Source organism: Ascaphus truei, unplaced genomic scaffold (genome assembly GCF_040206685.1).
Source record: "Ascaphus truei isolate aAscTru1 unplaced genomic scaffold, aAscTru1.hap1 HAP1_SCAFFOLD_1215, whole genome shotgun sequence".
Classification (NCBI taxonomy): Eukaryota; Metazoa; Chordata; class Amphibia; order Anura; family Ascaphidae; genus Ascaphus; species Ascaphus truei.
This window is the reverse complement of record NW_027454086.1, coordinates 65,175-82,647: the sequence shown is the minus strand read 5'-3', so window position 1 is coordinate 82,647 and position 17,473 is coordinate 65,175.

Sequence of the window (17,473 nt, the reverse complement as noted above, 5' to 3'; positions counted from 1 at the left end):
CTTACGACGGGCACTTATTGTTTTATCAGTACTGCGTACCTGACTCTACCGGCCTACTTTCAACACTAGTACAATATGTGCTTCACTACGAGTGAGTGGGGAATATTGGCATCACACAGTCACTGTTGAATATGCCATTCAATCCATTTTGAAAATAGTAATGCAATGTGGTTTTGTTTTGTTTGCTTTTTGCAGTAATGAAGAATGGAAAAGTTATATTAAAATTAAATTGGAGGGGGACTAGATTCAGCATTTCATCATGAACTCTGCACTTGTGAGAATTTAACTTCTTGAATACCCTGACAGGTACACGCAACATTAAGACTATAATCTGCTGTGCAAGCTTTCGTGCTATACCTCCCCCTCAGGTTTTGATTTATACATTTGCTCCCTCAATTCATGTCCTCTAATATTTGAAAGCTCTCTCCTAGCATTTTCTCTTTACCACAGAACGTCATCCCAATGTAACCTCTCTCTTGTTCTTTCTGCTTGCTGTTTCCTCACTCCTCTGTTAAACTTTTCTAATTTCTCTAACTTCCACACTCCTGCTTTTATCCACATGTTCTCCTCTTTCCTTCCCCTACCTTTGCATGTGTCTACACACTGCACCATTTGTACAGACCTCTATTGCAGCTATTTCTGCACTGCTCAATGAAAAGCACTCTTTAATATCCTATTCTCTGTGCCCCCTCTCTCTGCGCCTCCTCTCTCTGCGCCCCCTCTCTCTGCGCCTATCTGTCTCATTCTCTCTACGTCCCTCTCTCTCTACATAGAGCTATCTCTGTCTCTCTCTACACCTATCTCTGTGTCTCCTTCTATGTTTGCTGATGTGTGGGATATCTCTTATAATCTTGAACCTGCTCATATACACATCGGGCCTCCCTGCCTCTGCCTCCCTGCTAAGAGTGTTAACCTATCTAATGTAATCCACATTCCTTTCCTTACTTTTCTCTTCCCTTCTCCTATGCCATCTGGAATGCCCGTTCTCTGAGTAACAAGGCTCTAGTTGTACATGACCTCTTCTGCTCTCATCATTCACAATCAGTCATTCCCCTCACCCCATCTTACCTGTCCCACTGATTTTCCTCTGCTTAATTAAACTCTCCTCTGACATCTACTCTAACCTCTCTCTCTCTTTCCGCTTAAACTAACAATCTTATTAACTCTTACAATGCTATCCTCCTATCTATATGCCCCCTCTAGGCTCTGACACACTTGTCCCTCTAGCCCACACCCTTGGCTAAATTCCCAAACATGTTCATCACACTTCCACTCGCTGTTCTTAATGCCTATGAAGGAAATCACACAATTGATATTTGATTTTTCTACAGTAAAAATGTCTCCAGTCCTGTATAAAGCTGCTCTCTGGGGCCAAACCACACTACTTTTTTTTCACATTCATCAACACTCAAATTTAATTTACGCTGTCTTTTTTTCCCTGTATTTGACTCCCTCCACTAACCTTCTCCTCACACTTGCCATCCTTCCTTCACTTCTCCTCAAGCATTTGACTACTTCAGAGGCAAGGTGGATGCCACCCACAAGGAGATTCCTTCTGTCCCTTCCCCCTTCTCTCCTTCTACCTAATTCTCCTTCTGCATTTGACTCCTTTTCTTTTCTTACAGAGCTGGAAGCTAATCATCTTCTCTTCTCCCTCTACCACATGCCCTCTAGATCGTATCCCCTCACACCTTACTGCATCTCTTAGTCCCCACTCTCACCCACATCTTCAATTCCTCCCTATTCTCTGGCTCTTTACCCTCTTACTTTAAGCCTGTAGTGGTCACCCTTTTCTCAGAAACAACCTACACCCTATGTGCCTTACTAACTACCGCCCTGTATCCCTCCTGCTGTTTGTCTCCTAATTGCTAGAATGTCAACATTCTTAAATCACATTCCCTCCTGGATCCTTTACAACCTGCCTTTCGTACAGCTCGTTCTACAGACTGTGCTTAAAGCAAATTCCCAAGGTCACTTTTCCCTACTAATCCTACTTGATCTATCTGCTGCGTTTGATGCTCTCAATCACTCTCCTCCTTCATATTCTAAACTCTCTCTTGGTATCCGTAACACAGTTCTATCCTGGTTTTCATCATAACTTTCCTGTCACACATTCTCCATCTCTGTTGCTAACATGTCTTCGTCTTCTATTGATCTGTCTGTGGGTATACATCAGGGCTCTGTTCTGAGATCTCTCTTTCTCTCTACATACTATCATTTGGTGACCTCATCAACTCTTTGTGACAATCCTATAAATAACAAATACAAATATCAGGTCATGGGAATAAGTGATTTGGACATAAAAGTAACATTTCGGAAGTGTGGACAACTAATACATCTTGTAGATTGCCTTTACAGTGTGATGTCATTGATTCAGTAGATTGTGTGCAGACCAGGACTGCAGTACAGTGTCACTCACATGGATGACTTGCGTGGTAGAAGCTCAAGAACAAGGATGTCAAACTCCAGTCCTCGAGGGCAGCAAACAGGCCAGGTTTTCAGGATATCCCTACTGAAAACCTGGCCTGTTTGGGACCCTCGAGGACTGGAGTTTGACATGCATGCTCTAGAAGGAGCACCGCTGTGGGTGGGAGGTGGATTTGCTTTGCATCAAATGGTTTGGAGCAAGGTTTATTGTATGTATTATCATAATAACAATGCAATGCTTAACTTTTATTTCAGGAGGGATGACTGCAGAACAGAAGTGAATATTGAAGCCATGTGTTCCTTTTCTTGCAAAAGAGAAAATTTGAAGGACAGTTGAAGAGAAGGAAAATTACTACACCGAGACAGATAAGCAATGTGTATATTTCTCATTTACCATTTAGTATTTGTCGTTTTATTGACTCCACACAATCCGGCTGCTACGGGTTTCACATTGAATATTTTCATCTCTACTCTACCCCTTCCTGTGATCTGAACCATGCAAGTTTTCGTTGATTCAATACATCATGAGTAGAGGGTGGCTACAGTATGAAGTAAAGACCCAAGGACCACATCTACTACCATTCATAACAAGAACATGTGCAGTAGCGCACAGCTGCAGTTCTATGTGATTGTTATGAAAGGTTGAGGTGGTTCAATTCTATGAATCTGGAGTGGGATGGATCCTGTTTGCATCATATGGTTTCATCTAGGCCAGTAGATTATATAACTCTCAGTACAGGTTACACATGGCATCAGTATTAGTGATTTAAAGAGGAGGAAAGCTTCAATGTGGAGAACAAAGCCAAGTAATGTTGAAGTTACTCCTTTTACCATTTACTTGGTCAGTCTGTACTGTCTACTCCCCACACAGCTGCTAAGGGTCTTCCATTTTAAATACTTTCACCTCCTATTCTGCACTGCTTTGCTGCCCATTATTCAGAGATGCGTTCCAGTCATGTTTACCACTCTGAATCTCTCTGCAGTCATTGGTTCAGCACATCATGGGTAGAGCATGGCTACAGATACAGCAAGCTATTATTATTTTACCGGCTGATCATCCATAATATTGCATTAAAACATAGAATATCACTTAATTTCCAAAAGATTCAGTGATGCTGATAATGCAGAATCTCACAACATTTCCCATCATAATGCCATAATGCACCAGAGGAAGAAATAATCCTTGCTATATCTGTACATTGTGTGACGTATTACCTCCATGACCATTGATAGCAAGTACATCTTCTGTATAGAGCGGCTGTGTTATGATGTAGTTATTGATCATCATTGACATAATCACAAGAATCTTATGCAAAGGGAAATTGTCCGCAGCGAAGTGAGATTTCAGCCCCCAAACGTCTGTAATATTAATGCAATGTCTTACTTTTGTTGCAGTGAACACTGAAGAGATGGATCTACTACAACACTGCACAGGACGAGCATACACTACAAGCAGCAAAATGATCTTGCAGTTGACAGTATGTTGTTCTGGTAATGTGCACAATTATTATTTATGGGCTACACACCACAGTGCTGGACATATTCTGTTAACTTCAACTCTACCCCTAACATGGAGATGTCTTCCTGGTGTTACTGATTCAGTACATCATATGCACAATGTGGCTATGATATGATGGATTGATTTAATGAACCCACCAACAACTGATGACATCTGCATCATCTTCTGTAAAGTGCAGCTACAGCATGATATTATCAGCATTTGGTGCGGTATAATCAGAGGTATCTATGTGCTTTTGTGCCTGGTTTAAGTCCTCCAGATTAACGCCCCTACACCTCCCACTCCACAGGCATACTTACTTATGCATACACTGTCATCTGGCATACCTACACACACCCCAGGGCCACTTCCTTCCCCTGATGTCAGGGAGAGGATGGGCATGCAGAGTGCAGTAAGTCTCCACATTACTCTGGCCAACAGTCTTGGCCTACCCCCAGCATCTGTCACCCACAACATCTGTTCCCTCCTTGTAAAGTGCTGAACTATCTCACCTGGGTCAGTGCTATAGCTGATCACAGTGCCCGATCATGATGTCACTGTGACAGGCAGCAGTGCAGATTGACCGGTCAATCAATGCAGTGCCGCAACATATGCACTAAATGAGATTTCCGTGCCCCCAGTCAGGTAACTCCCTGGGCAGCGACCCTGCTCACCCACTCCCCTAGTTCCACCTCTGATCACAATTATCTCTCTTGGAGAGTGTAGCAAATTGGAGTTGGGGGAATCTCACCTCTGCCATGCATGGTCACAATCTGGGCACAGGACCCAAATAGTGGGCAATGTGGCACTTCTTACAGTAGAGAATAAGTAACTATATTCTTTACTTGTGTATTAAGGACCTTATTTGCATTAAATTCAGTCCACATGGGACCAAGACTTTCTGGCTTACTGAACAAAGTGGAATTGTTTCGTAGAGGGTGGAGAATTGTATTTTATCTGAAATTACCCCCTCTGCACAAAATACAAACAATTATACCCATACAAGTACCTTGTGGAAGTTGTTGCCCTCTATCTTCCTGTGGTCTCTCCCTGTTTCTCACCGTGCCTCCTCCCATTTCCTTGCACCTCTGCGTCTCCGCATATATCCCTATACTCAGAGCCGGCTCCGGTCAGTGGCATGGGATGCCCAAATATGAGCATACCCATATATGGGCATCCATGCCACTGACCGGAGCCCGCTCTGTTGCGGATATGGAGAGAGACTGGGAGATTTACATCCCCTTATAATTCATATGGTGCATAGTACCGGCACGTATTGTTTTACCGGTACTGTGTACCTTCCTACTTTCACACTGGTACAGTATATGCTGCAGTGGGACTGAGAGGGATATATTGGTAACACATAGTCATTGTTGGGGGAACTCAATCCATTTTGAAAATAGTAATGCAATGTTTTTTACTTTTCTTTTTTTTCAGTAATGAAGAATGAAAAATTTCTGTTAAAATTGAATTGGAGGTGAACTGGATTCATCATCAACTCTGCACCAGTGTGAATTGATGTTCTTTAATGTTCTGATAAGGTACATGCAACATCTCTTCCTCAACCCCTGCACCACTCTCTGCCTCTTGCCTCTCTCTCTCCACCTCCCTGCTAAGCGTATTAACCCATCTAATGTAATCCACATTCCATGTCTCACTTTACTCTTCACTTCTCACGTGCCCTCTGGAATGTCTGCTCTCTGACTAACAAGGTCTATTTGTACATGACCTCTTCTGCTCTCATCATCCACCACCTCTCATTCCCCTCACCCCTGTCCTACTCGATACCTCAGCTTAATTGAACTCTCTCCTCTGACATCTACCCTTATCTCTAACCTCTCCTCACTTTCTGCTTAAACTAACTATCTTGTTAACTTTTACAATGCTATCATCTCCTCCCTCCTCCATCATATATATGCCCCTTCTAGGCTCTGACACACTCATCCCTCTAAGGCCATGATTATCATGGGCACATGCTTGGTCGTCCACAGTGTGTGCGAGCGATGCAGAGCCGCCTCGGACCTCAGTGCAGGGATTGCTGCATACCCCCAGCATCTGTCACCCACAAACAATACACACACTAATACTCCCCACAATACACACTATAATACCTCCTCAATACTAATCTCCCCAATAATATTATAGCTCCAAACACAATATACACAACACCCTTACACAAGATACACAATCTAGTACTCTCCTCTGCACCTCTACACACAATATAATACTCCCACACACACAATATACACACTACCCTCCTACCCCCATAAAATACAACCAATAATACACACATACTTTGTGGATGTTGGGACCAGCTCCCAGCATGCACCAGTGAAAGAGAGAGGCCCGCAGAAGCTCGGAAGAACTCCCTCTCTCCATCCGTGCCTTCCTCCGTTTCACATCTTCTCCCTGTCTCTCTCCCTCCCTTTCCTTGCATCTCCCTGCGTCTTTACGTATACCCAGTCAGTGACGGCTCTGGTCACGTGATGCCTTAATATGGGCTTATCCATATATGTTCATCCACGTCACTAATGTGATGCCCGCACTGTTGCGGAGCTGGTACTTACGACGGGCACTTATTGTTTTATCAGTACTGCATACCTGACTCTGCCGGCCTTCTTTCAACACTAGTACAATATGTGCTTCACTACGAGTGAGTGGGGAATATTGGCATCACACAATCACTGTAGAATATGCCATTCAATCCATTTTGAAAATAGTAATGCAATGTGGTTTTGTTTTGTTTGCTTTTTGCAGTAATGAAGAATGGAAAAGTTATATTAAAATTAAATTGGAGGGGAACTAGATTCAGCATTTCATCATGAACTCTGCACTTGTGAGAATTTAACTTCTTGAATACCCTGACAGGTACACGCAACATTAAGACTATAATCTGCTGTGCAAGCTTTCGTGCTATACCTCCCCCTCAGGTTTTGATTTATACATTTGCTCCCTCAATTCATGTCCTCTAATATTTGAAAGCTCTCTCCTAGCATTTTCTCTTTACCACAGAACGTCATCCCAATGTAACCTCTCTCTTGTTCTTTCTGCTTGCTGTTTCCTCACTCCTCTGTTAAACTTTTCTAATTTCTCTAACTTCCACACTCCTGCTTTTATCCACATGTTCTCCTCTTTCCTTCCCCTACCTTTGCATGTGTCTACACACTGCACCATTTGTACAGACCTCTATTGCAGCTATTTCTGCACTGCTCAATGAAAAGCACTCATGTACATCCTATTCTCTGCGCCCCCTCTCTCTGCGCCCCCTCTCTCTCTGCACCCCTCTCTCTCTGCGCCCCCTCTCTCTCTGCGCCCCCTCTCTCTCTGCGCCCCCTCTCTCTCTGCGCCCCCTCTCTCTCTGCGCCCCCTCTCTCTCTGCGCCCCCTCTCTCTCTGCGCCCCCTCTCTCTCTGCGCCCCCTCTCTCTCTGCGCCCCCTCTCTCTCTGCGCCCCCTCTCTCTCTGCGCCCCCCTGTCTCATTCTCTCTACGTCCCTCTCTCTCTACATAGAGCTATCTCTGGCTCTCTCTACACCTATCTCTGTGTCTCCTTCTATGTTTGCTGATGTGTGGGATATCTCTTATAATCTTGAACCTGCTCATATACACATCGGGTCTCCCTGCCTCTGCCTCCCTGCTAAGAGTGTTAACCTATCTAATGTAATCCACATTCCTTTCCTTACTTTTCTCTTCCCTTCTCCTATGCCCTCTGGAATGTCCGTTCTCTGACTAACAAGGCTCTAGTTGTACATGACCTCTTCTGCTCTCATCATTCACAATCAGTCATTCCCCTCACCCCATCTTACCTGTCCCACTGATTTTCCTCTGCTTAATTAAACTCTCCTCTGACATCTACTCTAACCTCTCTGCTCTCTCTCTCTCTCTTTCTGCTTAAACTGACAATCTTATTAACTCTTACAATGCTATCCTCTATATGCCCCTTCAAGCTCTGACACACTCGTCCCTCTAACCCACACCCTTGGCTAAATTCCCAAACATGTTCATCACACTTCCACTCGCTGTTCTTAATGCCTATGAAGGAAATCTCACACTTGATGTTTGATTTTTCTACAGTAAAAATGTCTCCAGTCCTGTATAAAGCTGCTCTCTTGGGCCAAACCACACTACTTTTTTTTCCACATTCATCAACACACAAATTTAATTTACGCTGTCTTTTTTCCCCTGTATTTGACTCCCTCCACTAACCTTCTTCTCACACTTGCCATCCTTCCTTCACTTCTCCTCAAGCATTTGACTACTTCAGAGGCAAGGTGGATGCCACCCACAAGGAGATTCCTTCTGTCCCTTCCCCCTTCTCTCCTTCTACCTAATTCTCCTTCTGCATTTGACTCCTTTTCTTCTCTTACAGAGCTGGAAGCTAATCATCTTCTCTTCTCCCTCTACCACATGCCCTCTAGATCGTATCCCCTCACACCTTACTGCATCTCTTAGTCCCCACTCTCACCCACATCTTCAATTCCTCCCTATTCTCTGGCTCTTTACCCTCTTACTTTAAGCCTGTAGTGGTCACCCTTTTCTCAGAAACAACCTACACCCTATGTGCCTTACTAACTACCGCCCTATATCCCTCCTGCTGTTTGTCTCCTAATTGCTAGAATGTCAACATTCTTAAATCACATGCCCTCCTGGATCCTTTACAACCTGCCTTTCGTACAGCTCGTTCTACAGACTGTGCTTAAAGCAAATTCCCAAGGTCACTTTTCCCTACTAATCCTACTTGATCTATCTGCTGCGTTTGATGCTCTCAATCACTCTCCTCCTTCATATTCTAAACTCTCTCTTGGTATCCGTAACACAGTTCTATCCTGGTTTTCATCATAACTTTCCTGTCACACATTCTCCATCTCTGTTGCTAACATGTCTTCGTCTTCTATTGATCTGTCTGTGGGTATACATCAGGGCTCTGTTCTGAGATCTCTCTTTCTCTCTACATACTATCATTTGGTGACCTCATCAACTCTTTGTGACAATCCTATAAATAACAAATACAAATATCAGGTCATGGGAATAAGTGATTTGGACATAAAAGTAACATTTCGGAAGTGTGGACAACTAATACATCTTGTAGATTGCCTTTACAGTGTGATGTCATTGATTCAGTAGATTGTGTGCAGACCAGGACTGCAGTACAGTGTCACTCACATGGATGACTTGCGTGGTAGAAGCTCAAGAACAAGGATGTCAAACTCCAGTCCTCGAGGGCAGCAAACAGGCCAGGTTTTCAGGATATCCCTACTGAAAACCTGGCCTGTTTGGGACCCTCGAGGACTGGAGTTTGACATGCATGCTCTAGAAGGAGCACAGCTGTGGGTGGGAGGTGGATTTGCTTTGCATCAAATGGTTTGGAGCAAGGTTTATTGTATGTATTATCATAATAACAGTGCAATGCTTAACTTTTATTTCAGGAGGGATGACTGCAGAACAGAAGTGAATATTGAAGCCATGTGTTCCTTTTCTTGCAAAAGAGAAAATTTGAAGGACAGTTGAAGAGAAGGAAAATTACTACACAGAGACAGATAAGCAATGTGTATATTTCTCATTTACCATTTAGTATTTGTCGTTTTATTGACTCCACACAATCCGGCTGCTACGGGTTTCACATTGAATATTTTCATCTCTACTCTACCCCTTCCTGTGATCTGAACCATGCAAGTTTTCGTTGATTCAATACATCATGAGTAGAGGGTGGCTACAGTATGAAGTAAAGACCCAAGGACCACATCTACTACCATTCATAACAAGAACATGTGCAGTAGCGCACAGCTGCAGTTCTATGTGATTGTTATGAAAGGTTGAGGTGGTTCAATTCTATGAATCTGGAGTGGGATGGATCCTGTTTGCATCACATGGTTTCATCTAGGCCAGTAGATTATATAACTCTCAGTACAGGTTACACATGGCATCAGTATTAGTGATTTAAAGAGGAGGAAAGCTTCAATGTGGAGAACAAAGCCAAGTAATGTTGAAGTTACTCCTTTTACCATTTACTTGGTCAGTCTGTACTGTCTACTCTCCACACAGCTGCTAAGGATCTTCCATTTTAAATACTTTCACCTCCTATTCTGCACTGCTTTGCTGCCCATTATTCAGAGATGCGTTCCAGTCATGTTTAGCACTCTGAATCTCTCTGCAGTCATTGGTTCAGCACATCATGGGTAGAGCATGGCTACAGATACAGCAAGCTATTATTATTTTACCGGCTGATCACCCATAATATTGCATTAAAACATAGAATATCACTTAATTTCCAAAAGATTCAGTGATGCTGATAATGCAGAATCTCACAACATTTCCCATCATAATGCCATAATGCACAAGTGGGAGAAATAATCCTTGCTATATCTGTACATTGTGTGACGTATTACCTCAATGACCAATGAGAGCAAGTACATCTTCTGTATAGAGCGGCTGTGTTATGATGCAGTTATTGATCATCATTGACATAATCACAAGAATCTTATGCAAAGGGAAATTGTCCGCAGCGAAGTGAGATTTCAGCCCCCAAACGTCTGTAATATTAATGCAATGTCTTACTTTTGTTGCAGTGAACACTGAAGAGACGGATCTACTACAACACTGTACAGGATGAGCATACGCTACAAGCAGCAAAATGATCTTGCAGTTGACAGTATGTTGTTCTGGTAATGTGCACAATTATTATTTATGGGCTACACACCACAGTGCTGGACATATTCTGTTAACTTCAACTCTACTCCTAACATGGAGATGTCTTCCTGGTGTTACTGATTCAGTACATCATATGCACAGTGTGGTTATGATATGATGGATTGATTTAATGAACCCACCAACCAATGATGACATCTGCATCATCTTCTGTAAAGTGCAGCTACAGCATGATATTATCAGCATTTGGTGCGGTATAATCAGAGGTATCTATGTGCTTTTGTGCCTGTTTTAAGTCCTCCAGCTTAACGCCCCTACACCTCCCACTACACAGGCATACTTACTTATGCATACACTGACATCTGGCATACCTACACACACCCCAGGGCCACTTCCTTCCCCTGATGTCAGGGAGAGGATGGGCATGCAGAGTGCAGTAAGTCTCCACGTTACTCTGGCCAACAGTCTTGGCCTACCTCCAGCATCTGTCACCCACAACATCTGTTCCCTCCTTGTAAAGTGCTGAACTATCTCACCTGGGTCAGTGCTATAGCTGATCACAGTGCCCGATCAGGATGTCACTGTGACAGGCAGCAGTGCAGATTGACCGGTCAATCAATGCAGTGCCGCAACATATGCACTAAATGAGATTTCCGTGCCCCCAGTCAGGTTACTCCCTGGGCAGTGACCCTGCTCACACCCTCCCCTAGTTCCACCTCTGATCACAATTATCTCTCTTGGAGAGTGTAGCAAATTGGAGTTGGGGGAATCTCACCTCTGCCATGCATGGTCACAATCTGGGCACAGGACCCAAATAGTGGGCAATGTGGCACTTCTTACAGTAGAGAATAAGTAACTTTATTCTTTACTTGTGTATTAAGGACCTTATTTGCATTAAATTCAGTCCACACGGGACCAAGACTTTCTGGCTTACTGAACAAAGTGGAATTGTTTCGTAGAGGGTGGAGAATTGTATTTTATCTGAAATTACCCCCTCTGCACAAAATACAAACAATTATACCCATACAAGTACCTTGTGGAAGTTGTTGCCCTCTATCTTCCTGTGGTCTCTCCCTGTTTCTCACCGTGCCTCCTCCCATTTCCTTGCACCTCTGCGTCTCCGCATATATCCCTATACTCAGAGCCGGCTCCGGTCAGTGACATGGGATGCCCAAATATGAGCATACCCATATATGGGCATCCATGCCACTGACCGGAGCCCGCTCTGTTGCGGATATGGAGAGAGACTGGGAGATTTACATCCCCTTATAATTCATATGGTGCATAGTACCGGCACGTATTGTTTTACCGGTACTGTGTACCTTCCTACTTTCACACTGGTACAGTATATGCTGCAGTGGGACTGAGAGGGATATATTGGTAACACATAGTCATTGTTGGGGGAATTCAATCCATTTTGAAAATAGTAATGAAATGTTTTTTACTTTTCTTTTTTTTCAGTAATGAAGAATGAAACATTTCTGTTAAAATTGAATTGGAGGTGAACTGGATTCATCATCAACTCTGCACCAGTGTGAATTGATGTTCTTTAATGTTCTGATAAGGTACATGCAACATCTCTTCCTCAACCCCTGCACCACTCTCTGCCTCTTGCCTCTCTCTCTCCACCTCCCTGCTAAGCGTATTAACCCATCTAATGTAATCCACATTCCATGTCTCACTTTACTCTTCACTTCTCACGTGCCCTCTGGAATGACTGCTCTCTGACTAACAAGGTCTATTTTTACATGACCTCTTCTGCTCTCATCATCCACCACCTCTCATTCCCCTCACCCCTGTCCTACTCGATACCTCAGCTTAATTGAACTCTCTCCTCTGACATCTACCCTTATCTCTAACCTCTCCTCACTTTCTGCTTAAACTAACTATCTTGTTAACTTTTACAATGCTATCATCTCCTCCTCCTCCCTCCTCCTCCTCCCTCCTCCATCATATATATGCCCCTTCTAGGCTCTGACACACTCATCCCTCTAAGGCCATGATTATCATGGGCACATGCTTGGTCATCCACAGTGTGTGCGAGCGATGCAGAGCCGCCTCGGACCTCAGTGCAGGGATTGCTGCATACCCCCAGCATCTGTCACCCACAAACAATACACACACTAATACTCCCCACAATACACACTATAATACCTCCTCAATACTAATCTCCCCAATAATATTATAGCTCCAAACACAATATACACAACACCCTTACACAAGATACACAATCTAGTACTCTCCTCTGCACCTCTACACACAATATAATACTCCCACACACACAATATACACACTACCCTCCTACCCCCATAAAATACAACCAATAATACACACACACTTTGTGGATGTTGGGACCAGCTCCCGGCATGCACCAGTGAAAGAGAGAGGCCCGCAGAAGCTCGGAAGAACTCCCTCCATCCGTGCCTTCCTCCGTTTCACATCTTCTCCCTGTCTCTCTCCCTCCCTTTCCTTGCATCTCCCTGCGTCTTTACGTATACCCAGTCAGTGACGGCTCTGGTCACGTGATGCCTTAATATGGGCTTATCCATATATGTTCATCCACGTCACTAATGTGATGCCCGCACTGTTGCGGAGCTGGTACTTACGACGGACACTTATTGTTTTATCAGTACTGCGTACCTGACTCTACCGGCCTACTTTCAACACTAGTACAATATGTGCTTCACTACGAGTGAGTGGGGAATATTGGCATCACACAGTCACTGTTGAATATGCCATTCAATCCATTTTGAAAATAGTAATGCAATGTGGTTTTGTTTTGTTTGCTTTTTGCAGTAATGAAGAATGGAAAAGTTATATTAAAATTAAATTGGAGGGGGACTAGATTCAGCATTTCATCATGAACTCTGCACTTGTGAGAATTTAACTTCTTGAATACCCTGACAGGTACACGCAACATTAAGACTATAATCTGCTGTGCAAGCTTTCGTGCTATACCTCCCCCTCAGGTTTTGATTTATACATTTGCTCCCTCAATTCATGTCCTCTAATATTTGAAAGCTCTCTCCTAGCATTTTCTCTTTACCACAGAACGTCATCCCAATGTAACCTCTCTCTTGTTCTTTCTGCTTGCTGTTTCCTCACTCCTCTGTTAAACTTTTCTAATTTCTCTAACTTCCACACTCCTGCTTTTATCCACATGTTCTCCTCTTTCCTTCCCCTACCTTTGCATGTGTCTACACACTGCACCATTTGTACAGACCTCTATTGCAGCTATTTCTGCACTGCTCAATGAAAAGCACTCTTTAATATCCTATTCTCTGTGCCCCCTCTCTCTGCGCCCCCTCTTTTGGCGCCTCCTCTCTCTGCGCCCCCTCTCTCTGCGCCTATCTGTCTCATTCTCTCTACGTCCCTCTCTCTCTACATAGAGCTATCTCTGTCTCTCTCTACACCTATCTCTGTGTCTCCTTCTATGTTTGCTGATGTGTGGGATATCTCTTATAATCTTGAACCTGCTCATATACACATCGGGCCTCCCCGCCTCTGCCTCCCTGCTAAGAGTGTTAACCTATCTAATGTAATCCACATTCCTTTCCTTACTTTTCTCTTCCCTTCTCCTATGCCATCTGGAATGTCCGTTCTCTGACTAACAAGGCTCTAGTTGTACATGACCTCTTCTGCTCTCATCATTCACAATCAGTCATTCCCCTCACCCCATCTTACCTGTCCCACTGATTTGCCTCTGCTTAATTAAACTCTCCTCTGACATCTACTCTAACCTCTCTGCTCTCTCTCTCTTTCCGCTTAAACTAACAATCTTATTAACTCTTACAATGCTATCCTCCTATCTATATGCCCCCTCTAGGCTCTGACACACTTGTCCCTCTAGCCCACACCCTTGGCTAAATTCCCAAACATGTTCATCACACTTCCACTCGCTGTTCTTAATGCCTATGAAGGAAATCACACAATTGATATTTGATTTTTCTACAGTAAAAATGTCTCCAGTCCTGTATAAAGCTGCTCTCTGGGGCCAAACCACACTACTTTTTTTTCACATTCATCAACACTCAAATTTAATTTACGCTGTCTTTTTTTCCCTGTATTTGACTCCCTCCACTAACCTTCTCCTCACACTTGCCATCCTTCCTTCACTTCTCCTCAAGCATTTGACTACTTCAGAGGCAAGGTGGATGCCACCCACAAGGAGATTCCTTCTGTCCCTTCCCCCTTCTCTCCTTCTACCTAATTCTCCTTCTGCATTTGACTCCTTTTCTTCTCTTACAGAGCTGGAAGCTAATCATCTTCTCTTCTCCCTCTACCACATGCCCTCTAGATCGTATCCCCTCACACCTTACTGCATCTCTTAGTCCCCACTCTCACCCACATCTTCAATTCCTCCCTATTCTCTGGCTCTTTACCCTCTTACTTTAAGCCTGTAGTGGTCACCCTTTTCTCAGAAACAACCTACACCCTATGTGCCTTACTAACTACCGCCCTGTATCCCTCCTGCTGTTTGTCTCCTAATTGCTAGAATGTCAACATTCTTAAATCACATTCCCTCCTGGATCCTTTACAACCTGCCTTTCGTACAGCTCGTTCTACAGACTGTGCTTAAAGCAAATTCCCAAGGTCACTTTTCCCTACTAATCCTACTTGATCTATCTGCTGCGTTTGATGCTCTCAATCACTCTCCTCCTTCATATTCTAAACTCTCTCTTGGTATCCGTAACACAGTTCTATCCTGGTTTTCATCATAACTTTCCTGTCACACATTCTCCATCTCTGTTGCTAACATGTCTTTGTCTTCTATTGATCTGTCTGTGGGTATACATCAGGGCTCTGTTCTGAGATCTCTCTTTCTCTCTACATACTATCATTTGGTGACCTCATCAACTCTTTGTGACAATCCTATAAATAACAAATACAAATATCAGGTCATGGGAATAAGTGATTTGGACATAAAAGTAACATTTCGGAAGTGTGGACAACTAATACATCTTGTAGATTGCCTTTACAGTGTGATGTCATTGATTCAGTAGATTGTGTGCAGACCAGGACTGCAGTACAGTGTCACTCACATGGATGACTTGCGTGGTAGAAGCTCAAGAACAAGGATGTCAAACTCCAGTCCTCGAGGGCAGCAAACAGGCCAGGTTTTCAGGATATCCCTACTGAAAACCTGGCCTGTTTGGGACCCTCGAGGACTGGAGTTTGACATGCATGCTCTAGAAGGAGCACAGCTGTGGGTGGGAGGTGGATTTGCTTTGCATCAAATGGTTTGGAGCAAGGTTTATTGTATGTATTATCATAATAACAATGCAATGCTTAACTTTTATTTCAGGAGGGATGACTGCAGAACAGAAGTGAATATTGAAGCCATGTGTTCCTTTTCTTGCAAAAGAGAAAATTTGAAGGACAGTTGAAGAGAAGGAAAATTACTACACAGAGACAGATAAGCAATGTGTATATTTCTCATTTACCATTTAGTATTTGTCGTTTTATTGACTCCACACAATCCGGCTGCTACGGGTTTCACATTGAATATTTTCATCTCTACTCTACCCCTTCCTGTGATCTGAACCATGCAAGTTTTCGTTGATTCAATACATCATGAGTAGAGGGTGGCTACAGTATGAAGTAAAGACCCAAGGACCACATCTACTACCATTCATAACAAGAACATGTGCAGTAGCGCACAGCTGCAGTTCTATGTGATTGTTATGAAAGGTTGAGGTGGTTCAATTCTATGAATCTGGAGTGGGATGGATCCTGTTTGCATCATATGGTTTCATCTAGGCCAGTAGATTATATAACTCTCAGTACAGGTTACACATGGCATCAGTATTAGTGATTTAAAGAGGAGGAAAGCTTCAATGTGGAGAACAAAGCCAAGTAATGTTGAAGTTACTCCTTTTACCATTTACTTGGTCAGTCTGTACTGTCTACTCTCCACACAGCTGCTAAGGATCTTCCATTTTAAATACTTTCACCTCCTATTCTGCACTGCTTTGCTGCCCATTATTCAGAGATGCGTTCCAGTCATGTTTAGCACTCTGAATCTCTCTGCAGTCATTGGTTCAGCACATCATGGGTAGAGCATGGCTACAGATACAGCAAGCTATTATTATTTTACCGGCTGATCACCCATAATATTGCATTAAAACATAGAATATCACTTAATTTCCAAAAGATTCAGTGATGCTGATAATGCAGAATCTCACAACATTTCCCATCATAATGCCATAATGCACAAGTGGGAGAAATAATCCTTGCTATATCTGTACATTGTGTGACGTATTACCTCAATGACCAATGAGAGCAAGTACATCTTCTGTATAGAGCGGCTGTGTTATGATGCAGTTATTGATCATCATTGACATAATCACAAGAATCTTATGCAAAGGGAAATTGTCCGCAGCGAAGTGAGATTTCAGCCCCCAAACGTCTGTAATATTAATGCAATGTCTTACTTTTGTTGCAGTGAACACTGAAGAGACGGATCTACTACAACACTGTACAGGATGAGCATACGCTACAAGCAGCAAAATGATCTTGCAGTTGACAGTATGTTGTTCTGGTAATGTGCACAATTATTATTTATGGGCTACACACCACAGTGCTGGACATATTCTGTTAACTTCAACTCTACTCCTAACATGGAGATGTCTTCCTGGTGTTACTGATTCAGTACATCATATGCACAGTGTGGTTATGATATGATGGATTGATTTAATGAACCCACCAACCAATGATGACATCTGCATCATCTTCTGTAAAGTGCAGCTACAGCATGATATTATCAGCATTTGGTGCGGTATAATCAGAGGTATCTATGTGCTTTTGTGCCTGTTTTAAGTCCTCCAGCTTAACGCCCCTACACCTCCCACTACACAGGCATACTTACATATGCATACACTGACATCTGGCATACCTACACACACC